Genomic DNA, 26,583 nt, shown 5'->3' on the forward strand with positions numbered 1-26,583 from the left:
CAATGCTCTTTAGGAATTGTCCCAGGGAATTCCTCTACTAACTGCTACTTCTGTAGTTCTCACTTCTTCTGATTGGGCAAAGCTGTGGTGTTACGTGAAAGGACTTGGAAAGTTTAAAAGTGAAGCTTCTAAATGATCTGCATCATGCCTCTAATGCTTGAAAACATGCATTCTGTCTTACCCTAAAATGACTTTTCTCTTTTGCTCAGCTGCTATCACCATGTTTTAATCATTGACAATACCTATTGGGGAAACTAGCCACTGCCCCTCAAAAACACAGTGAAATTACTTCACTTTTCTGCCAAGAGGACTTCCCGAAAGCCAGCTATTTAGGCAGCTTCTAACCTGCAAGAAACTTCTCCAGCAGAAAATGCAAGAATTTTCCTGTATCAGGATTTCATCTGTTTCTCTGAAATTCCCCAATCAGTACTTAAGAATGAGGTAATTTTTTAATCAAAAGCCTATTCTGTGAGCTGTCTGCCCTGAGGTCCATCTCATTCATCTCTCTAGACACAGGTTTCGGCTTTCTCCTACCAAGAGGTTAGCAGATTGCTGTAATTGGATGGCCCCAAGTACTTCCAGCACTGTACCAGCAAGAAACAGAATCTAACTCGTGCTCTGAGCAATGAAAAATTTCTGCCCTTAATAAATATTGCTAACAATGTGTTTTAAGTACTTCAGAGAAAAATATGTTCTAAAGAGTTAATTCACTCTCACTATGAGGAGGTCTTCCCCAGCATTCAGGCTAAAACTATTCATATCCTACCTGTAATAAACTACAATATATTACCCTGACTAGGATGTCCATCTTTCAAACATCTGTGGACTGCTATGAACCTGTAATTAATTTTCCTCCCCTTATTGCATTACCAGCAACTACTGCTGCCATAGAAGCATGGCCCCTAACATTTCCTCCTGTTATATTTGCAAGCCTATCTGCTCAATTATTTTCTAAAATTACATCCTCAACATTTACCAATGAGAAAAGATCTCTTTACTGACCCCTAACCTTGTGAAACGTGTTCTGTATTTTTCATTACTAAAAGCCCACATCTGGTTCTCTGTTCCTTCTGTGGGTCTTCTTGCCTTATTTTTAAGAGGACTGTAACAAAGTTAAAAGGTGTTTTATTACAATAAATATAATGATGACCTGAAAACAACTTTCACCTAATCATTCACATTAAAACAGACGTGTCCAAACTACATGGAAAGCTACATGAAGAGTCATCCTTTCAAAAGTGTATTTCTGTACATGAAAACCTCAGTGGTCACACATTCCTACACAATTGAGGCTTCTTGAGCAAAAGTTTCAGTTTGACTATGCCTTACGTTTTGAATTCTAAAAAGAGATGAAATATCCATAGATATTTTGGAATATTTATTGAGATTTAACTCCAAATAACCAAACGTGGGTAAATATGTATGTGCGATCTTCTACGATGGCTGCGGGAGAGAAAGAATTTGTGATGATCTGTAACTAGCAATTCAGATGAGACCTTTCAGTATTATAAGCTAAACTGAAGCCTTCCTTATTTTAGAAGAACTGAATATATCAGCGCAACACTGACAAAAACTCCTTTGTTATCTGTTGATACCATTGGCAGATAAAAACGTCTCTTGTATGGAGCAGCACAAAAGAGCAGCATCCCAAGGTATGTGGAGTATGGGAGTTAGTCCCGCAACACCCAACACTCTGCGTCAAAGAAGATCCATCTAGACAGTCACCTAAACCCATAAATACAGTGACTCACTGAAAGGATACCAAGATATCATCTCTTATTGAATCAGGATGTGCAGTGATGGATACTCTAAAGAATGATGGATATGCTTCAGTTAGAGCAAGAATTTCTGCTAGATATACAAATATCTGAGGTCGATCTGAAAAAATATTTACAGTCTTCAAATGAAACACAAGTATTATATCAAAAGCATTTGCTATATAGCTTAAGCCAGGCAAAGATATAAAAACACTTTAATGTGTCATATTTTAAAAGCAGATCTAGAAAAATCCAGTTATCCAAAATTTTTTTTGGATAACAACTGGACTGAAAGAAAGATTTGCTTGAGGTTTAAAGTGTAAGGCATAGGGACCGAAGAGGGCAAAAGAGGGTTTTTAAAAGAATTAGAACAATCATCTGGGATTCCTTTATCGAGTACAAGTCAGGGCTTTCATGGAACACAATCACACAAACACCAGCAAAGCATTTTTCCTATGCAAAGCCCTGATTCAACTAACATTTATGTCCACTCTTATTTAGATGATGAGAAACTTTACAATGGACTGAACAAAGGATGCCTTGTTAGGAGGAAAGACTTAATGACAAACATAATTTTCACAATACTGTGTCCTTCTAAAAAAACCCACATCTTTAAATCTAACTGCAGGTCTAATATATTTACTAGAAACTGCCTGAAAACTTGTGGTTTTCCACAGTTTTGCTTTATGATTGCTCCTTTGCTCAAGACAATGTTTTTCAGGAGGTTCTAAAATAGCCTGGCAGTTTTGAACATAAAAACTAAACATATCTCCCATAGCATCAAAAAATATAACCAATAGATAAAAGCACTTTATCTGACTTTTAACAATACTGTGTGGAGTTACAAATCTGGGAAATGTAAATACGAACTGGGGCCACTACGTGTTGTTAAAAGTAAACTATTTCATACCTTTTATAAGGCACTTCTGAAGCTTCTATAATTCTGTCAGAATGGAGGACAGAGGTTTTATGGATACAAGAAAAATATTTTTTAAGTTCTAGGTGCTTCCAAACTTGCCTAAAAAGACATAAGCATACTGAACATGTGCAAAAATGAGATAGATGAAGCCCCCTATTCTATATAAGATACAGAACATAGATGCAGTAAGAATACGATTCCATGAGCATATCATCACATCAGGCAAACTAAGCTATGACTGCTCATTTTCTTCTCCCTTGGAAAGTGCCTGTGCATGTCTTCCAGCCATGCAGGAATGGCTTCTGTTGGAGAGGCACCGCACCTCTGGATGTGAGGATACATTTCTGTGGGGCTTGTGGAGCAGCTGGCATGCTGCAGGTTCATGTGATAGTGTCTTACCCTTGCTCTGAACCTTACTACTCAAGTTTAAGGACAAAGAAGCAAACTTGAATCAGCTGAGGTCTCAAAAACAGCTTCCAGACCTAAAAGTGAACTGGCCCTGAATTAATCATACCCTCTCAGGCAATGTAGTGGTTACAGGGTTGCTCTATGTAGACTATGGGTCAGCAACCTTACACAAGGGGCATGTCAGGCTGCTTGTATAAATCCCAAAACAACACAAAAGACACTGCATCTCAGAGAAAAACATGGCTCTCCTTCTACTAGCAGCCACAGAGGAATCAGCTCTTCTCAGACAAACCCCTGGTGAACAAGAAGTGCCAGCAATGCCACCTTTTCTGACCACCTCTCAGTACACTACCACTACCTCATCTACTAACTGCCACTAGCAACATGGGGTACTCTGTAATGTGCTGAAATGATGGGTGACATCACACAAAGGTGTACAGATGAGAAAGAAAAAACCCATACAATGGGGTATTCTCAGCCCCAAGTCTCAATCCATCTCCTCTTAGCGATGTGTCACTCCCTCTTCTTGTCACCTCAAGTGATCTCTGCACAACTCTGCTCTAACTCTCACCTTCTCTACAACTTTTGTTTTAAATCTGACTGAGATTATTTCTCAAAATCCAAGAATAGTAAGAAGGACTGAAAATTAAGTTCCATTTTCATCTGCATCACTGTCACTTATTATTTTATAGATCTCTAACATCAAATGATCATTTCTTTTCCAGGATAGAGAGTTCAAGTCTTTTTTTTTCTTTTTTTAACATATCTTGCCTTACATTTCTCTGCTGAATACAGTTTTCCAATATTTGCTATCTTGGTGAATTCAAGCACTTTTCCTTCCTAAGTAAGGCCACTCAAAGCCTATAAGCTCTGAATCTGGAGCTGTTCCTGCTATAACACTGATTCAAAATGCTTGTGGTTTTTTTTTTTTGTCACCCAATGGATCCCTTTTCTATTGGTCATCTTCCATACAATTCCAGACTGAAGAGATTTTGTTACAGTTTTACAGATTAGCAATACAAAAATCACCTTTAGATACAGGCATGGATGAGTTTAACCTAATAAATATTTTGAAATTCATAGAATAAGAGAAAATATTTTACGGGCTTCAATCGGCATAACAAATTCCACAACAAAAACATTTTTGTTATGATCACTGACCTAGAATGCTATTTATCCAGTGAAATCCAACAGAATTTAGAAAGAATAGCAAATTCTTCTTTATTTACTTTTTTTTATTATTCTAAATTAAACAAATTGTCCATTGTCACAGGCGCTCTGCTGGGCTGCTCTATGTCATCTGCCCCTTCACTCAGGGACAGGCCTAAACCTTTTGCTTTGAAATAAACAAACTAAGAGTATTTCCCAGAGGAATAATTTTATCACTCTCTACATAAGTCTCCCCCTCCCTTTACGCATCTGTATTAGTCCTGAAAGACAACGACAGCAGTCTGAAGGCTCTGACATGCAAAAATTGCATCTGCAGAGGACAGGAATTCAATCTTGTAAGACTTCTTTCTGACTGGATAAAATTTTTGTACATGTTCTCCTAGCATCGTGTTTTTCTCTTTCTAATCTGTTTCATCCTTTGGCAAAATGAGCCTTAACATTTCAAAGGAGGACTGTGATTTATCTGAAAGGAGAATGTCCCCTACTTGATTTCTGACTGCCACAAAAAGGGACCACAATTAAGACATCAGCCATCCCTTATTAAACAGAATGGCTACTGGAAACAGATGTTTTCCAGAATACCTGCTAAGACTAAAATCATAACTCTACCCTGTTAGAAATTTTTACAAGGAAAACAAACTGCAGGGCCATGTTGATGTCGATCCATGTTAACAGACCAAACTCCAGACTCTAGACCTGAACTGGTTCCAATGCACGCAGAACATTGTCAGTTAGAGACAAGCCTAAGTCCTGCCAGTGATATTGCAAAATATGCCTGTTCTGTAACAAGAGATCCACCACTAGATAAAACATTTACAAGTTTATTCTATTATTTGGAACAGTCTTCACCAAAAAATAAAACCACAGAAGAAAAGTTCATAAATAGTTGGGTTTTTTTTTTTGTAAGGAAAGAAATTAAAGATGTTACTAAGCAATAAAGCAAACATAAAAAACAAACAAACAAAAAAACCCACCACATTTCAGACAATTTTCAAAAGAATATCTCCTTCAGCAATGGTGGAAGAAAAGCAACAAAATATGCCATTTTTCCTAAAGACAGCATATCTAAACCTTTTATTTGATTTTTTTCCTTATATGTACTGTTATTCAAGCGCATTTCAGGTTAAATAAAAGAATGCTATCTGAAACAGTTTAGATTTGGTTTTTATTATTATTATTTTTAGTTTTAAGACAATCTGGTATGATGCTAGAACATCTCTATCACTGAGCAGGCCTGACCTCCAAAATGCTTCCACTACTTCATCATCACATCCAGCAGTGTGCTTGATGCTGGAATCTGACAGACAGTACCTATTCAGTCAACATTTATCATTCGAGGAGTTTAGCAGTATTTTGTTAAGCTCAGTGCAGGACATACATACAATTTGCCGTTTATTTTGGCAGTAACATATACAGAGCTTACTGTTAGCCACAGCAAATGCAAATTTAACTTTTTGAAAGAAAACTACAAATGTCTATTCTTGAAGCCAGTATTTTACACCTTATAGAGCATAAGCAGAAAAATTTTCAGTGTCACTGTTGCCGAGATTTCCTGCTATTTTTATTTTCTTCTGACAGAATATTCAAAGCTGACAAATGTTGTAGAACAGACATAGTTATTAAAAGCTTCAATTTACAGCAAATAGTGACAGTTTGCTTTTCCTGCTCATAAACCAAAATGTAGAGGTGTAAATAGAGGGAAGGTGGCAGCAAAACACTTAGATAGTCCTTTATACGATTCTAAGTAGCGCAACGTCCTTGTTTTCATTGTATGCATCTAAAGAATATCAGGTTTATGGGTCTTGTAACAGACCTTTTAAATTTGAGTTGTACAAAAATCTCACTGGTACCATACACTTGAGAGAACAAAAAGACCAAAGAGATGAATAATAAGGGTAGCAAAAATAAAGTATGTAGTACTTTTAAACACACCTAACTCAGCTCTGGGGCTTTGCTGAGGAGCACCTCAGCTCTTTACTGTGGATGTTGACTAATGAAACAGGGAAATCCCATTTATTTATTTAATCTCTTCAACTAAAATTTTTAGACCTTTAGACTGAAGACGACCTTTCAGGCTTCATTGCTGCTTCCAAAAAAACACCAAAGGAAAAATCTTTTGGATGTCGCACTCAACAAGAGCAGAGAAACAACTTTGACAAATTTGCATTTCAGCCATATGAGGATAATGTAAAAGCTCTTAATTTTTGTTTTAAATAATCTTCCCTCCCCTTTCTACGTAAGGGACTTTATGAGGTTGGGATACAAAATTATTCGAGAAAAATATCAGAAAATCAGAAGGTCTTAGGTTCACTTCACAACCCCCCCTCTAGGAAAACACAGACTATACTGTATCACAACAGGTCTAAAAAAAGAGGGCTAGAGTTTCATGACAGAGGTTAAAACAATGGAAGAACTGGCTTACAATGAACTCTGCCCATTGAGAAAGCTGGAAGCAAAATGAATTTGCCTTTCAGATTCCGTGTGGCCTTTAGAAACAGTTACTCACCAACATGATGATACCTCTGCTGAATGCATTTATTGTTTTTCACTAAAAATACATTCAGTGACAGATCTCTTTTCCTCCTTTTGGATCTGACGTAGACATTTCGATTTTTGTTGATTTAAATATTGTATTTTTGAGTCATATTTATGCACTTAAATCACCATGGAAAGATCTGAAGTTCATCCAATACAACTTAGCAACAAGGAGGTTGCTAATTATTCACCACATCTGTAGCACAAGGTACTTCCTCCTTTTAGTTTTTCTTCTTTTTTTTTGGGGGGGGGGGAGGTAAGGGGCTAATCAGGGGTGAGAGGAGGGATTAAGGAATGCTGTACTTTGGCAATTACAATAATACAGTCAGAAAATAAATGCTAAGTGGAGAGTGAGTTCATCTGGTTCATCGTTCTCTCTCATGACTTGACAAGCACTAGTTTGTATTTAAAAAGTCAATTTGAGTTCAATATTTTTGTATTATTATTCAAATTTACACAAACTATATGACCAAACAGCCAGAAAGCAAGAAGTACAATAAGCAGAAATACAGGAAGATGAAATAATATCTGACACAAACAGTGATACATCTTGGCCCAGTATTCACTATATCATGTAACTGTTCATTTTCTTTTTCCTTTATTCTTACCTAGCAACTAGTTTTATTTTACAAGTAGAAGGAGATGTGCTTTAACCTTTCATGCTGTAGAGAGACAACTTCTGCAACAAGCAGCAATACAGGAAAGAGGATCTGACCTGCTGTATGAGGTGTAGTCGAAGAACACTGCTAGCAAACTCTGGTCTTCTGCCAAAAGATCTGATCTTGCCTACAGCAATACTAGCAGTTCTAGGAAAAACAGCCACTGTCCTCCTTTAAGATTTCTTTACTCAGATTCAGACTGAGGAATAGGCTGAAGACTCAAAAATGTTCTCAAGTATTCAGGCTCATTCTGAAGGGTCATTTCCTACATGGAGATACAAATTCTCTGATCTAGTAAAGTGGTAAAACTAATGCCCTACAGGTGTAGGCATCTGAAGGGGAATATATAGCTATTAAGCAAATTACAAAACACCTCTGGCTCAAGCGCCCAGTGCAATAAGCATAGTAATGACAGAGAGGGAGTCAGTGCTCTATGGGTCTGAAAGCTTTAATTAAATAAACATGGTTGGTTAATGAGATAAAGTCATGAGCGGATTAAGCTTTGTTCCAAAGCCCTGAAAGTAACAGATTCTTCCATGAGAAAAACAAACTAATTTTGGAGGAAACAGATTTTGAATTCTGTTGTTTACTCCACAGAGCTGAGTATCTGACCATTCCCAACTGTCCAGATAGCAAAGAGCATCGCTTCCTTTCAAATACATCGCTCCACTCTCAACTATTCCTGAAGCTACTGAAAATAGTTCACATTTCTTCACTGCGTTGTGCTCAAGTTCTCCTTGTCTCTCCAGCTGCCCAACTCCAAACCAACACAAAAAGACCATCTCACTTTTCCTGCCAACGCCATTTCATCTGCCCCATCAATGATGTTAACTCTATCACTCCATTTACTAAGCTGCAAACCCCTGATGTTCTTCCACTAACCCGTGGTATGGACAAATCTCTCCTGTCATGCTACGAAAAACAACTACTCCCTTATACATCAACACTTTCAATGGGGTCCTATTTATACTGTGAAACATCAAAGTAGTTACTGAACAAAAATCGTTAAGATTACTTGGGAAACGTTTATTCTCTTTGACATTGTTCCGTCCTTCAGACTCCTCATTCTTAAGATCAGAACTGTCTTATATTTGAATATCATCCAGGATATTTCAGTAGCATCCAAAATGTAGTAATCGTAACAGCAATAAAAGCAATAATGCATTTCAGATGCTGTCCTTAGAGATTTGGTTTAGAAAAGGCTCGGCCAACGAATGGAAAAAAAATCAGTGTTGCCATTAATTGCTTTTAGAGTTGGTTGGTTCAACTTCTTTGAATATGATGGTTGTATTACCACCCACTGGGGAAACAACCATGATAACAAACTCATTTGCATGATTTTAGAACACAGCAGCACAAACTTAAGTGATCTGCAAGACCTACAACATGACAGTTTTTTTCAGTGCATGTGTCAACATTAAAAGAAACACAGACCTCTCTTGCACTCTCTATGGAAGCAAGGTATTAAGGAAATAAAACTTAATGGAAACCCATCTTTTTAGCTGTAACACATTTTGATCCTCTTGCACCACTTAGTCACAAAATTAGCAATCAGTAGAAATCCTAAGGCAAGACGGATGGTTTAGTTACTGTCAGTAACATATTTCAGAGGTCTGTAACAAATAGCAGCATCAAATGAATAAATAATGTTCAAAGTCTAACAGCCGGCTTCCCTAACAGTGTGAAAATATGTAAATGCTACATCACTTACTCTTCAAACTGGCTCTCCTTTCATTCCTCAGAGACTTTTCTGTCAGAATAACAAGTTAAAAACAAAATATGAATGACAAGTGCACATACTTAGCTGATTGAGAACACTGAGTCAAACAGTAACCATATTAATCTCGTCTCTCAAAGAGGCTGTGTGAATTCCAGGCAGAAATATTGATTTTGATCTAGTCTACTGCAGTGTAGATTGATAATCGGTGTTCAAAATCTATGCAGGAGTGCTTTCCTCCAAAATGGCAACCTTCAGGACTTCTCCTAGTTCAATTAGGACACCCAGAATTTTGTACTTAAAAGCCATTAACACTGTCAGAATTCTTTGCTACCCCTGTGCATCCCTAACAAACATCTGAGTTCTGAGCTTCCAGAATATACACAATCACAGCCTAGAGATGAAAGAAAACTGTAAATGTTATCAGTTGCTTTACTCTTGATCTGTTTTTCAGTAAAGCAAGTATTCATCACACTTGAGCAAATTCCTTTAGTGCATACTGTCACACAGGATTAACTGACTGTAATACTGCAGAGATATTCCCTCTGCTCGTAGGTTCCCGGCGCAGCTCAACAAGGCCACAGCATCCTCACTGCTCCCTTTGCCTGCTGTGGCATCACAAGATCCTGAGCTCACGCTACATAATTCTTCATTCACTTTCCTGCACAGATCCCTGCCCCCTCACAAACCACCTTTCCAGCCTAATTTTCAGCACATGCATGGGTGAGATGGAGTGATTCAACTGATACACAGTGGATTGCTTTGGTATGAAACAGAGGCCCTTACCTCCCACTGTTCATTTCTGCCTTATGTCTCCTCACCTGAAGTTACAGCTGGTTCAGTCATGACACACAATGTCACGATGACAGTTCTTTGCCACTGTCTCTGCATATTAGCAGAACAATTCAACCTTAAACATAATCAACTCATTGCCATGCTTGGCCCACAGAGGGTCAAGATCAGTTCCAACAGAAAAAAAACCCGACTTTCCACAGCAGTCTGTGAACTTCCAAAACTCACTAGTACCACAATGGCAACCAGCCTCAGAAGTTCTAAATAATGAGGTATATTCTTGGGAAATGGGTCCACAGACAACAGAAGAAACAGCCAGAGAAGTGCTTTCCATCACCCTCACACAGTGCTAGACACTGGAAGAGAAGAAGGGGAGCAGACAGACAGACTGGTGCCTTCTCTTTGACTGCCTTCTCCTGCCATGTCCTGTGGGGGCCACTGGGCTTGATGGATCCTTGCTTTAATGCTTCCTCATGTCTGTGGGATGCTTGTTGCATCCCTAGTTGCAAACTAGGAGCAGAAGCAGGCAAACCACAGGTAAGACTAACCACAAATGAAGTATGTTGTCAGGGTTTTATTTAGGAAAAAAGGAGCTACGTATTTGTCTTGAAAGGTCAAGAATCGTCATTTTATATTTAGCTATGAACACCTTTCAAACTACTACATAAAAACTGCAATGTTTTGTTTAGAAGTTTCACCGTGAGAGGTTAGGGAAGCAGTTGCCTAAACTCCAATTAGTGCTGTATCCCGTGACTTTCATACACTAATTCAGATAGGTTCGCTTTAATTAAAGGAAAACCGCCAGGTCACTTTTGTTGGCATCATTAGGTGAGAAAAAGCAACACAAAAACCAACCACCCAACAAACTAAGAGCAACAAAGCCCCCAGCTGGCACAAGAAGCTGTTTACAGCCCTCTAATGCCATAAATAACAATTACATTAAATTAGACTTCAGGAACAAGGCCCAAAGTTTGAACAAGTGTTATTCTTAACTGACTCAAAAAGTTTCTCAGACTGCAATAGCATTAAGTATTTCCCTTCAATGGAGTAGGTTCACAGCACAGCAAAGGTTACAATAAAATTGATTACAGTAGGTCACTGACTTACTGTTTACAGAACTGACCAAAGCCAGTTATTGGCATAAATTATGTTGGTTTTAAATAAAAAGGCAAAGGCTGTGAGTTTTTCAAGCTGGTAAAACTGATGCCCTGTTGTTTTGGGAAGGAAAAGGGCTGTGTGCTCTCCAAAGGAGAAAAGAAAGGTAAAGCTTTCCAAATGATCCATCTTTCATCCCCAAAACAATTGTACTGACAGAAAGCCTCCAGCCTGTCACAGCCCCGAACCCCACAGGCACTAGGAAGCATCACTGCTTGCAGAGACTTTGCAAAGCAATTAATGCATTGTCTCACTCCCAGCCTTTAAGCACAAACCCACATTAGTCTTGCAGTAGCTTACAGCCAACCTTTCTCTTTTTGTGTAGGTCTCCCCAAAGGGAACCTCCTTCCAATTACAAAACTCTCAGTAAGTCCCTAGTCTATCTTTTATCTACGCTCCTTGTGCTGGAAGAACAGATGAGCGAGGCTCATTGGACTGCATAAAGAGAAAAATCCCTCTGCTATTGGTAGTGTAAATCCATTCTGACACAGGATTTGAGGCACTTCTCCACATACTGCTCAGCCATGTTGCTGGATGACCCTCTTTTGAATCATGTGCTGTTACCAAGCCCTAAGTTTTTTGGAATCCAGTCACTTCAGATAACTGTCTAGTCTGTTGCTATCAATAAACTTCTAGAAAACACAGTCTGGGAACTTATATTCATTATCACACCATTTTAGAGAAGCACACATAGGCCACTACGAGATACTAATCTTAGGCTGGTAAGAAGCACATGAGAAATTTGTGAGATAAGTTTTTCTTCTGCCCAAGAACAAATGAAATCCAATAGCACGTGCTTTCACTGCTGTCCTACCAAATTGAATTTGTATCACGCTTTCTCACCTAATGATGCTGAAAAGTTAATACAGGGGAGGCAGTTCCCAAAACCTTGGTAAAGCAGCCACAAACATTGAAGCAGCGAAACTGAACAGCAAGATTTTTTTGTTTTGAATTCCACTGTAAATGAAGATGTCTTACCTGTGTATGCAAAACAGCCAATGGATTTGCAGAACAGCCACCTGATAAGGTAACTATAGCTATCCTAAAATTATGCTAACGGCAGATCAGGTTGGTAGAAAGCCTTCTCCTGTGCTTTTTGTTTGTTTCAGAAGAGTGTTGTTACTCTGAAAAACCCAGGAGAAACAACTGTGAGGCATCACACCCACACAATATAAATAATTGATTTCCATACCTTTGCTGGGATATCTATGTGGAACTTTATGAAATTGCATTAAGAATATGTTTTGCCATCCTATGACCTTTAAAAGAAGCAATTTATAGTTGGAAGCTGGAAAACAGACAGGCACAAAAAACGGAATCAAATGCATATTCAAACTTTTTTAATGTGTATGTCTCTTTCATCTACATAAATTTTTCTTTAAGAAAATGGAACAGTTATAAGTAGAAAATATGTATTGCTACTGAATTGTCTGAAAGTACGCTTAAATTGAAACTGTAAATACATGTTTTGAAAAGATGCTGATATGGGTTTTGGAAAATGCCCCATGGATCATTTTAAAACTTAGACAAACTTCCATTATAACGCCATGATAAAATGGTTAAGATAATGTATTGAAGCAAGACATAAGCATAGCGTGGTTCATCCAGGTAGCAACCAGTTATGAATAATTTTAATAAATATGCAAAGACTACATTCTGCCACATTGAATAGCCAGTCTGTTGTAAACCTGCAATACATTTTTAGGCCATAACGTGTATATCTGGAATCAAATAATTAATTATAATCTCCATGAATATAATAATTTGGGTTCTGCAATACCTGCATTTTTCATCAGTTCTTCCCACGATTCAATTTGATCATCTGAGTATTTTAACTCTGAATATTATTTTTTACAAACGTTAACTCCATCTGTATGTTTTCAAACCAACAGAACTATACAGCCTACACTACAATGTCTGTTACTGAACAATATATACATCACCTTCTCCCTGGAGCACCCAGCACATAAAAGATCTGGAGCTGTCGGAGCTCATCTAGAGAAGGGCCACAAAGATGATCAGAGGATTGGAGCACCCCTCTTTTAAAGAAAGGCCGAAGGAGCTGGGCTCGTTCAGACTAGAGAAGAGAAGGCTCCAGGAAGATCTCATTGTGGCCTTCCAACTTTTTACATGGTCTGATAGTGACAGGACAAGGGGGAATGGCTTTAAGCCAAAAGAGGGGAGATTTAGGTTAGATGTTACAAAGAAATTTCTTCCTGAGAGAGTGGTGAGGCACTGGCACTGGTGCTCAGAGAGCTGTGGGTGCCCCATCCCTGGAGGTGCTCAAGTCTGTGTTGGATGCGCCCTGGGCAGCCTGAGCTGGTGGGGGGCAGCCCTGCCCACAGCAGGGGGTTTGGACTGGGACAGTCTTTCAGCTCCCCTCCAACCTAAGCCATTCTGTGATTCTATAATTGCACAAACCCCTTTCTGAACCAGCTCTTCCAGTATCACAGTAAACACCACCTTAGATAAGTGTAAGTAACCAAATATATCAAACAGAATGCAGCCTCATTAGCCTCTAACAAAAATGGAGGTACAGGAGACAACCTCAAAAAAAGAAAGTAACATCTGTTCCTATTTGCATACTACTCAAAGGAGCAGCTCTGAGAACTGTGAGAGAACAGAAACCAAGTGCTCTAACACTGGTTTGCTCTTGTCTGGCTGATTTGGTACCAGCCATTTGAACTGCAGAATCTCCACTGTAAAATGTATAAACATTTCTGTTTAATATAAATAAATATATACTCAGTAATATACTCAGGTATGACTTTTGGGAGTGTATAATCCCTTAAGCTATAGTTATCTTCTGTTGACAAACTCGAGAACTCACTGTGTGGAAGTTATTAAAACCACATACGAAATTTGTTACAGATGTGCAACTGGGATGCCAGCTTACACCTCATCACCTTATTGATTACACTCCAATTTACAGAAAGACCTGGATCTCAAATTCCCACTTCACTATTCATCCAGTAGAAACTTCCAAATTTACCTCAGGAGTACTCTGATGTAGGTACATATTTCATGTAAGCCTCCTGGGTCACTACCCAAATCACAGCCTGTGATTCTCAGTAACAAATCCATTAACAATAGTTTTATGTATTTGATCACAGAGTTGTTGGACAACTTCAAACACCATTTCACCCTCAAATCAAGACCAGACAAGATTAGGCCTCTCAAAATGCAAATACTCCAAGGATACAGCCATATAAAAGATAGACAGAGAGATGGACAGTTACTTCTGATATATTAATCATATGTATCTCAGAAAATTCATGTTTCAAAGATTTGTCTCAAAGAGAAGATAAAAACCTACTCCTGCAAGTAAGATTCACACACACTTAACTAGCTTCCAGGTAGACTAGTTAAGAGAATTAAAGAAAATGTGCAGCTGCAGTCAGCAGTTAGCATAAATCACTGCATATTATTACCAGTTTTGAAACAACCACACCTTTACAGTACACCCCCCTCTCAAAAAAAAGCCCATTTTACTCAGCTGCTTTTTATTTGTTATATAGCAAGTAGTTAACTGTCTCCTAAAGTACTCTCTCACACTTTACATAAATGCTATGCAATAACCCACAGCAATCATTTCCAGCCATAACTCACTTGAATTGGAATCAGATGAGGGAGATAAACATTAAGAGTTACAAGACAACAGCATTTCTGTAAGCTTTTCAATCCATACACAGACCTATTTGCAGTCTTATTTAAGACTACAAACACAGAAAAAGACGACTGTGAAGTTAAATATGTTTCTCCTGTAAAAGCACGCATTGGGGGGAAGAGAGAACAATGTCGTTTCTTTTCTGTATTATTCATTGTTCTGAATTGCTTAGTAGCCCTCTCAAAACATCCTTTCTGGTTATTAACACAGAGTAAATTCAATCCCTTTTCAGTTATTTTCTTATTAGGCAAAACGTGTGAAAGCTAGCTGCAAGAATTCCACTAATGAGTCTTGTGTATTTTCAACACCATCAGATTAAAAGTGAAATGTCCTGAGTGCAATATGAGGCTCTTCCTTCCCTGTATTTGCAGCACACAGAGCCTTCCCACGAGTTTGCTGGTGTTGGTGAGTTTTTAAATACCAAGTTCTTAAAAGTACTCATTTTCTGCTCGTAGGAAATTTGCTTCATTTGGTGCAGGAAGTGAAAAACGTATGCAGCCACCGAGGTTCTCCTCCACCAGACTGACCCAGCTGGGTATTTCTGGCCATGTATTTCTGCCCTCTGGACTAACTCAGGCTCTCAGGTGATAAGACAGTTCAAGAAGGTGATTCAGACTAAAACTATTCTTGACAAGAAAAGTCGTTAGTTTCCAGCCATTTTGGTCCCATGAAGCTCCCTGTTAGATGGTTTGAAGAGGAGTGGAGCTAGATGAAGCACAGGAGTGGGAGCTTCAGACAGGTATCACTCCACTACTGCACCAACCTGCTGCTAGTGAAGTGGTGGTCATGGGCTGTCTCCAGGTCTCCAGACCAGGATTCACTTCTTTGGCAAACTGCTTTGACCCCTAAGTTGCCCCCTTTGTCTGCAGGGACAATCAATCCAATTTGCATCTGCTTCAAGTGCCCACATTTGTGTACTGAGACAAAGCCAGGCCTCATTAAGCAATTCAGTTTTCTGTTTTCATTGTTCTCCAGAATATTCACACTCCTCTGAAGTCAGCCCTACCAGCTTGCACAAAGACTTTTCCACCCATATATTCTCAGACAGGACTCTAAGTAAGGTGATCACCTACACCTGGTGGTGTCACCAGCATGTTCTATGACCAGTGTGTTCTACAGCATCACAGGGGCTCAAGGCCCATCGTTTGCCAGCCTTTGGGCCAGGGAAGCCCAATGCTGCACAGGGAAGACTGAGCAGGTTACTCAACCAGAACAAACTTTAAATGCAAGAATTTCTCAGCAAAATGAACATTTGCTTTTAATCAAGAGGCACTTGGGAAGCACACCGTTTTACTAGGCTATAAATGGCATCCATGAGAAGTATAACTGGGAAATTCTTCATAGATTCACAGATTCATTGATACATTAGGTTGGAAAGGACCTACAAGATCATCTAGTCCAACCATCCTCCTATCACCATCCCTACCCACTAAGCTACTAAATCAAATCCCTTACCACCTCATCTAAACGCTTCTTGAACAGCGCTAGGGATGGTGCCTCAACCACCTCCCTAGGCAGGCCATTCCAGTGCCTGACCACTCTTTCAGAGAAAAACTTACTTCTTACTTCTCCAAATACCAAACAAAAAGTGTGAAATATTTTCAGAAATATTACACTATCAAATACGACACTACAGGATGAGCTGGAACAAACAACAAAGTTCCTTATACAGACACTAGTTGATACTGCTCTCAATAATCTTCTATCTCGCCTTATTCCTAAAGTGCAAAGTATCGACTGCAATGATTTCCACAAGTTTTAGAGTTTAATTTACATTCTTCATTACCACACTTAGCAGAATGAAGCAAACATAAAATACATGTTTCTAATATGAAAAAAATTAAAGACCTACCACAAAAGGAAGCAGTTTTGCCTCTGTGATGATCATTTTAATGAAAGTACAAACAAACATTTGACCTGAGCCGTAAATGCAATATACAAATGTCAAAATCATGTAGTCTTGAATTATTTTTTATATGCTACTTTGCTCACCTTATTAAGATGCTAGTTGTTTCTTTGATTTATCTGGTAATAAATTTTTGATGACTAGTGAGTCTCATAAAAATTGCTCTGGTGCTGACTGCATTGATTAATAAGCCAGAAGAATCGAAACTGTCAGAAATTCATGCACAAGAGTAAATTACTGCCAAACATACATTAGGTATTCCATAAAATATAGAATAAAAAAGGTTGATTTGGTAATTTTATCTTGTATCAATTTGCTGGATATAATTTATATTCAGGATCATCACTGTCAATCCTTGCATACCCTGCCTTCTTTAAAGTCAACATTAGAGTAAACAATGTTGGGCCAGCTAGGAAATGAACAGCAGACAATATGTAATAATCAAAACTAAAAATCAGAATTTCACTTGGAAATAGTATCCAGTTGAAAGGCAACTAAAAACTGTTAAATCACAGCTTCAGCTTTGGTAATTAAAACTCACTTGTATTTTAGGAGCCACAACTTGCATGCACAACCATGCTGAAATTACATTCTTTCACAACTGTGGCAGCCTCCTTTCAGCACTTACATGTAACAGGCTCTAGCAACGCATCTGAACTAATGTCTCTGAAGAGTCCTGGACTCTGTGACCCATATCTGAATGACTCCCAAATACACATTTAACATGCAAAAAATCCCATGAAGTATGTTCCTGCATACTTCACTTTAGATAATAATTTTCTTCCCTAGTTTTCCAACCAAGTATAATAAAGAAGAAAAAATGCAGGATATCTTTTTCCTGGGATATCTGTTTCTGATTTCCAGTATATCAGATTTGTAGAGTTAAAGCACTAAAATAGTTGGGCACAGAAAAAAAAAGCATCACAAAACGGATCTTATAAGGACTTGCATAAACATGAGCTAAATCTGACCCCAGCTTTAACAGCAAGACATTTCTTGTATGAATAGAAGAAAGAGTTGAAATGTAGGACCAAGAAATCCTGTATCATATCTAGAAGAATCTTCTGATTTTCAGGCTATACTTTTCAAGAAAAAGATAATTTCAGTGAGAAGAATTTCAAATGAAATCTCACCACAACCATTTTCAAATCTGCCCCATAGGTAGGTATAAAGGGCTGTAAACTGCATGGCAGTAATACCAGCTGAATTAAAGTCACGACTTTTTAAAAGTTTTATCAGAGGCACCAGTAAATTACACCAAAATAATTTCCACTTAAGCCTTCCATTGGATAAACAGTTGATAAAGGCAATAATAAAACAAGAGACTTCTCTAACTTATAGCCCTCACCAGAAAAGTAAAAACAAAATTGCTGAAAATCATACAAAAAAATCAAGTAATATGAGAATGAAATAAAAAACTAGAGTTCAATAAAAGCCAGCACATAATAAAACAGATATGACTGCATAGAGAATAGAAATTTCAGACAGTTCTGCTTGATTATAAAAGCGTCACTTTTTAATTTATCTCTCAAATAAAACCAGCAAATGCATGCAGTAACTCTTTTTGTTTGCTTGTAAAGAACCAATCTAAAGAAGAAAACAAGCAAGCAAGCAAATCAATGGAGTTGTGAAGATTACAAAGGGTTAACCAGCTTACCAACACTTCCTGTTAAACACTGGTTACCAGAAATCCTTTTTCCCTTACCAGTGTGTTTTCTGCATTAAGTCTTAATTAGCATTACATTGTCAGCTGGTTCCTATTTATTTTTCACCCAGTTATAGTCTTCAGGATTCGCTTTAAAATTGATCCAGTGTTTCTGTTACCTATTTTAAAGACCTAATTGTGCACAGGTGAACATCTGCACAGAAAAGATGAGGTTCCTTCAGAAAACATCTGCCCTGTTTCTTAATTGCCTGTATTTTAGACACGCTGCCTTTGCTTAACAGCAAGATCACCCAAAAATGTTGCAGGGCTATGTAAGAAGTGCCCCTGAATCTGCTGAGGAGGCATACAGCAGCTGGAGCAATGAAGAAAACCCCACGTTAGATATTAGGCCTTAAATTACAATAGTTCTGGCAAAGGTTAAAATCAGGCAATAGACTGCCACTGTTATATACTGGCCATAATGTATCAGAAGCCCCGATGGTTCACACAGTAACTTATAGCAATGTGTTGATCTAAAACACATTTTCTCAAGAAGTATCCAGACGCAATCAGAGGACAATAAGAGAAAAATGAATCTGCTACTTCCTCTGGCAGTTTGCCCCATAAGCATCTTTTTAGAACAGCGTACCTTGTTTTTTCCCATTCTGCCTGACTTCTGCTCTCAAATCATTTTGTGGTGTGCTATCCACACTCATTTTTAACATCTCCTTAAAACTATCTACCCCCAAAACTGCTTTTAGTTGAAGCTTAAAGAAGTGTGCTCTTATTCTTGCACATGTAAGCCAAAGACTTCTAAGCCTTTTAGATATAGGACTGAAACTGACAGTGCACTTCAGTTACATTATGTCAGACATTTTTCAGAGCAGATTACTTTCTGGAAAAAAAAAAACAAAAAAAAAAACATTAACTCCTTTTTATCTCCTCCCATAACCACAAAGCACGGAATATGCCAGAGAAAGGTGGTGAATGGAGTTGAATTCAGCTGGCAACTGGTCACAAGAGGTCAGAATTGGGGCTCATCTTTGTTGATTTGGATGTGGGAATTGAGTGCATCCTCAATAAACTTGCAGGCAACACCATCTTGGCAGGAAGTGTCTGTCTGGTGATGGGTCTGGAGCACAAGTATTATGGGGAGTGACTGAGGAAACTGGGATTGTCCAGTATGGAGGAGGCTCAGGGGAGATCTTATTGCTCTCTATTCTCACCTGAAAGGAGGCTGTGGCGAGGTAGGGGTTGGCCTCTTCTCCCATGTAACAGAGCCTGAAGTTGTCCCAGAGGAGGTTCAAGTTAGATATTAGGAAGGAAAAAATTCTTCTTTGAAAGAGCGTTTAGACACCGGAACAGGCTGCCTACAGAGGTGGTGATGTCACAGTCCCTAGAGGTATTCAGGGAAAGGGCAGATCACAGAATGTCAGGGATTGGAAGGGACCGATGTAGTACTTAGGGATATGATTTAATGGGTAATATTAGTGGTAGGTAGACAATTAGACTAGATGATCTTTAGACCTCTAAGGTCTTTTCTGATCTTAATCATTCTGTGATTTGGCCATTGCTCACAGACGTGTAACACTGCTCCAAGTTGCTGTCAGATATACTGTTCAAGGGTACAGTTTATTAAGCGATCCAGGACAGCCATGTTTTCACTGCTTCACACCAGCTTCCAGGTCACCTAACAAAGTTTACTCAGAACTGATTGTGTATTTGCTTCCCAATAACCGAGGAAAACATTGAGTGGTTCTAGGTCAGATCCCTGCAGAGCTCATAGAAATGCCCTCGTTGACAATTATAGTCCAAGACCTATCAGGCAGTTGTTGTTCTTAAGTGTTTGCTTTATTGAAACTCATTTCCTAATGAGAATGCTGTTCAGCTTTACAAGCTAAATCCTTCTCAAGAATCTGATGTAGTCAAAGAGTTTCCTTGGCCAACCAAATTTCTAATCTCTCTTTAGGACACAGTTTTCAAAACTGTATTAACATGTTAACTGTAGTAATTAGATTCATACTGCAGTTATATTCTTTAAAGTCTTGAAATTCCACATCTTTGCTTCACTAATCCAAAACTGATGTCAAAGTAAATCAGTTGACAACAATCTGTTTTAGTCTATCTGCCTTCCTTGATGCTGAAATGATAACAGCACTGCCACTTTTGGCAGACTCTTTCAGTCACCTCCCCTAAATCTCATGAATGCACATCCACAGGCTTGGAGGTTTAAAACTGTTTCTCACAACAAAATAGTCAAGCTTCTACTTAGTGGACTGAAAAATATTTAATTTTCACTAAAAGATTTAATCACCATCCTCCCTGCACTGAACACAGAAGCATAGCAGGATATCATTTCCTTTCCTTTATTATTTTCTTTATTTATTATTCCTTTATATTATCTTTCCCATTATTAAGAATTTGAATATCATAGTTCAGAAAAGGGTGCTTTTTAGTTCAGACAGACAGAACTCGTCTCACCAACAACGAGGAGTCTTAACAAAGCAGATCCCAGACTAGTTCAACTGTTTTTCCCTTCGCATGTATTTTGTTCCCACCTGTATTTTTTTTCCTACTCAGGATATCACTTACCTGCAATGGCACATTATGATCTTTGCTTGTTTGCTTACGCCCCCATCTGTTCTCAAGGCTAGGCGCTCAATTCTGTTTCTTAGCATTTTAGAATCTCTACTTGTTCCTCATTTTGGATTTTACTATAATTACAATCAATTTTTAACTCATCTTCTGATCCTGCCTTCCCTAATGATCAGATACAACTCTGTCTTTGCTTCCTCATTCAATTCCCATATTCTACAGTCATTCTTTCCCTACTTTTGGTTTCATCACATCCCCTGTTTCTGTACTTTCTTCAGTTCTTCATTCAGATTCTGATTCTAACCCAGCCCTAGACATCAGCACCAGTGACTTAAAACCTGGGTTATCATCCCTGACATGGTAAATGGATTACTGCATAATATTCTAAACTTTATATGAAAGTTCACATCAAAGGGAATAGTAATATCTGTAGTTAGAACAGTATTTATACGTGCAGTATCTATATCTGTCATATACATCAGTGATAGCTTCTTTTTTATTACATATCCATCTTAGCAATACATAAACACAAATTTATACAGATACTGTTTTTCTTGTTTGTCTTTCAACATGGGTTCCACTTCGCCTTGGGGAAGAGTTGCAGATTTGCATGTAAATGCTGTCCAGAGATGTCAGGACTCTTAGTCATCTACTGTCTCTGCTGGAAATAATGTACTAATATATTTATCGATTTTAAAAATACAGCCAATAAATATATTTGGTTAGAATACAAATCAGTATTTTCATATAAAGTACCATGCCTTTGATACAACAAAACCAAATGTAAATTACATTTTTATATTCTTTTTCCCCCATCAAGCTGATAAAATACTTTTTATTGGTTAATTACAATTTTTTACTGGTACGTGACAAAAATGTGTGAAATAGGTTTGTAAACTCTTGTTTACTTCTTAGCTACACTGGATCTTGCTTCCTGCCTTCTAAGAAAAGAAGTTTAATCTGCCATGACATCATCTGTGCAGGAGACGTGACATCTCAGAGAATCTCACCTATGGAAAATCTCTGAGGTCATCTTGTTATCAGTACTCTTACTGTAGCAATACTACATTGAAATAATCCCAAATCATGAGATCACAACCACCACTGCTGCAAATTAATGTTAGTTACAAATGGTAAAGATGCCAGGCTAGAAAGGCACTGAAATATGGAAGTGAGTACCAGGAATGCTACACAACACCATCTTTTTTTTTTTTTTTTTTTTTTTTGAACAGGGCCTGGAACAACTACAGTGTAAAAACAAGAAGGGAAAGAAATAGGTACAAAAGGTTAGTGCTAGGAGAACAAGAACAAGCTCTCTAGGAACAATGACAATACCTGCTTTAGAATTGTAAGTATTTGTAGAGTTGAACCTAAGAGAAAACTAGCACACAAATTCTATTCCACAATAGATGAGTTACTTCCGTATACTACCTGTATGCTAATGCATAGTGCATTACTTTGAGCATCTTGCCAGTCTCCCTTAGCAGTTAAAAACAAATGATGAAAAACTCTTCATTATTAGAACCCAGAAGGAGAATCCCTTTTTCTGTGACCTGCGACTGCTGACCTGGAAGCAGAGGGATTTGCTGCCACATCATAATGAGATTCAGTAGAACAATTTCTTCTAAACAACAAAGCCAGAGAGGAGATTGCCTCTATCTAAAGGACTGGATCAAAGGTGTATCTTGCAGACTGTCACTGACAATAAAATGAGGTTTTCAATTACAATGCTCAGCACAGAGCTACGTTTCAATGTTGCCAAGTGATATATGCTCAGCATAGCGTTTGTCAAACCATTTCCACCGCTAACAGTTAACGTGTCACTCTTTGAAATGGCTTGCTCTTCCACCACCTTTTCTGATGGAAATGTGAAAAGTGTAGCTTACTTTTTTCATGAAACATCTTGTTGAGATTCCTGACACCACGCTGATGGCCTCATGGGGAAAGTTTGCTTTCTAGAAACTTAACTAATGGGGACTGTTTTATCATAATGCTGCCTCACAGAGATAAGGTCAAACAGGGAGACAACAGTCGCTAAATAAAGTGATACGAGGTAAGTGCCAGGATCAACAGTAGCTTAGACATGCTAGAAGTCTGAATGCTATTCAACACAACCACCATCTAGCACATTATTTTGTTTTAGCTGAGGTTATGCTACCAGGTGATGACTGCAACAGAACCCTGTGACAAAAGCAACATCCCTACCCTCCCTGTTATGAGAATAAACAAGCTAAGAGCAAGTTCTGCATGAAGACTGATCAAGAGCACTTGATTAATGCCAGAAGCACACCCAGAAGGCAGCTTTCTGGATTAGTGTTGCTATGAATATCAGCAGCAAAACCAACCCCCCACCCCAGGTACCAATCGCACATCTGAACTTTAAACCACTATCTCACACCAGCCCTGATGAGCATCATAGGGTTTCAGTTGTTCATAGGAGTTTAATACACTATTTTCTTTCAAACATATATGTTTGATTGCGCTTGCCTAAGTACATTATAGCCACTAAATCAAACAACCCATCATCTCTTTGTTGGTACCCTAGACAGTGAAGATCCTCTGAGGACATGCTTATTACAAAAAGGTCACTTTGAAAATTGACTAGATGCATGAATAAAAAATAAAACATTTAGTTTAGCTCTTTGAGATGAGGTTGCCATTATCCTTTACTGTCTGAACAAGTTTTTCAGCTGCTTCTCTATTCTACCATGAGCCACATGGGGACTGTAATGGCACCTCCTGGGGACATACAGAATCAAGGCTAAGATTCAGCTCACTACCTGAACTTTTAAGAAGCTAGCATGGCAGTCAGAGATTAAGAATCATTATACTCTTGGCAAAGTGATCTATTTCCAAATGATGCTGTCATAGGATGATATGTACAGTGGGTGTATTTTAGCCAACAAAAGCCAGTGAAGTGCCACACGCTGCTGAGCTTCCTGTTAAGAATTAAAAGCCCCTCCACACACGTTTTCTAACACAATATATAGCCCATCTTCTTGTCAGCACATGTCTTTTTTTGAAAAATGAGGGCTGAAAAAATCACTTGGCATCATTTTTCATGAAAGGTGAGGAAATTAAAGGAAATGAAAGCGCCTACTAAGTAGGAACAGTTGATATGAGGGGCCTACTGGCTAAGACGCTTCTGAAGTAAAGTGCAATTCCAATTTAATTCTCGGTGCTTAAGTACCATGTAAAACAGAAGTGTGAAAATGTAAGAGTATGTGAGACAATGACATTTTATCTTTAGAAATGTTCATCCCTCCTGGGTGTCATCCCTACTTACCAATTAATCACTGGAGCAGGAATATCCTAATGCAAAGCTAAAAATGGGGTGAAATTTTCCACTGAGTATGCCTGAAACAGCCATTTTATTTCACAAGGGAAAGAAGATCTATTTTGATCTATTTGCTAGCAGTTTCACAAAAGCAACCTCACAGAATCTGAATGGAAAACTCTGATGGTTTCTGTAGCACAGCGATGGCTTGTGCCAATTATCAAGTGAAGCCTCAAGGTTTAGTGACGCGTTGTGAGCAAGTGAATTGCCAGTACTCACCAAGCGACCACATTCTGACTGAGATAACAGCAACAGAGTAAATATGATGTTTGTCATTGCAAATACAAAAAAAAAACATATTAGCATAAATCACTTAGTGAAACATAACTTGGCATGTGTGACTGTGAGCATACCCCCTCTCTGTCTTAGCTAGTACAGACCATGTTAGATTCTAAACAAAGCAAAATCAATATTTCCAATCAGCCTGCAAAAGGAATGGGCACAGGGAGACAATTACCATCCCTGGAGCTCAAAATCCATCTACCACATAGATGTATACTTCCCAGTTTATGAAAGTCTGCATCTCCCAGTACCTGAAAGTAACCTTTCTGATCTGAGAAGAACGATTGTAAGCTGTCAGTAAATAAGAATTTTTCTCTTTTCTCAGTATTGGAAGTGAGGTTACCCAAACAGTATCCAATAATCAGTTTAAGTATACTGTTTTATCTCAGAATAGAAGGTAAGCTGGCTCCATCAGATTAAGTTAAAAATCTTTTTTCTTGTTTGAATGATCTACAGAAATCCAAGTGCTCAAACCTACATAAAGTTAGGTATCTACAGAGAAAATTACTATACTCACATCTCAGCTTAGTGATTTGCCTAATGAGAAAAAAGTAAAAAAACCTGGACATGGACTCGGAATGAAAAAGGAACTTGAAGAAAATGTTAGAGGGAAAAGACCAACATTTCTAAAGGAGTTTTAATTTCTTTCATGTTCACAGCTCTTTTGCTTTTGTGCACAATTATGCCACTAGACCCGTTACCAGATTATGCCATTGTTTATGAGTATTAAAACCTAAAATCGGCTTACTGCAAATTAATAAATGTTTGTAGCAGGTGGTATCCAATCAGTTCTCAGATCACATATCTAAAGGAAACTGAAGATAAAAAGGACAACTTTTTCATTAGGGAAATCCACCAACTCTCTTTATAGCATATGCAAAATAACTGCAGTCAAGAACCAGAAGATGTTGCTACTGAGATTCTAATAAAATTATACTGATATTTTAAATTTATGATTTAAATGAAACACAGTTGCACTGAAAATAATAATAAAATGTCTTCTTGAACTAGTAACATCTGCACACCTTTGTTTTCTCATCACTAATCTTTGGAAATAAAGACATTCTAACTGCTTAAAACCTAAGTAAAACTCTGCAGGAGCCATGGAATGACTCTTTGATTCCATTTTTCCTCCCACTAATGGCTAGTCTGATTCTGCTTACGCTGTTAATTACAGAGGTGTCAAATATTTACTGTGAAGAGAATGAAAACCAGCCCATTAGACAAAAAGACACCATTGCACCTCAGCAGCAAATGAGACAGCAAACATAACATGGCTTACTTAAAACAAAGAACAATAGTAACAAAAATCGGTAAATTACAGAAGATTTTATCTTAAATTTGGTTGCACAAGAAAAGATGCCAGAGCAGTTTATTACTCCACAGATATAAATTAACTACTTATTATCTTTTTTCATTTCTATTTATTTATAAGTACCTAACAAGAGCTTCCCAAAAAACCCTAGTGTATGTCAAATCCTTTCTTCAGTCCTTGAAACTTTGCAGGCTGCATGAGAACTGCATGAGAGACCCTAATTTATACTGCTCAAAGATAAATATAACAGTGGCTGTAAGACATTACAACAAGTTATCAGAAAACTTAAGATGCAGGTGGACTGCAGGATACTCTGCAGGATACTCTGACAGACAGCTGCCTCCTTGTACCATGTCTGCAGTACAGAACATTACTGAAAGAAAGGTATTACAGACTACTTAAATCCATGATTGAGAACTATGCATTATCAGACAAAGATCAGGACACTTCTGAGACAATTTTGTAGCCACATTCCCAGCTGTGATTCTTATAGCTTAAATTCTCTTAATGAAGAACACCATACAAAAGCCACTGCTGGAACATTCACAATTTCATACAGAAATTCACGTCAGTTATTTAATTGGAACCCCAAAATCTTCCACTACTTATTCTTTTTCAGTAATTGAGCTGACAGCTACCAGATAAGAACTGTCATAAATACCCTTACATTATTAAAATACATTATTAAGTAAAGAGGAAATACCAAAAATTAAGTTTCCAACCT

General features: G+C 38.1%; 1 protein-coding gene across 1 annotated transcript in view; it reads right to left on the reverse strand.

Moving 5' to 3' along the window:
- RSU1 (Ras suppressor protein 1) overlaps window positions 1-26,583 on the reverse strand; it is a 94,286-nt gene that overhangs the window by 27,491 nt on the left and 40,212 nt on the right. The window lies entirely within an intron of this gene.

This window comes from Cyrtonyx montezumae, unplaced genomic scaffold, assembly GCF_038088225.1.
Source record: "Cyrtonyx montezumae isolate F1298 unplaced genomic scaffold, pur_monq_1.0 scaffold_14, whole genome shotgun sequence".
In the NCBI taxonomy this organism is placed as follows: Eukaryota; Metazoa; Chordata; class Aves; order Galliformes; family Odontophoridae; genus Cyrtonyx; species Cyrtonyx montezumae.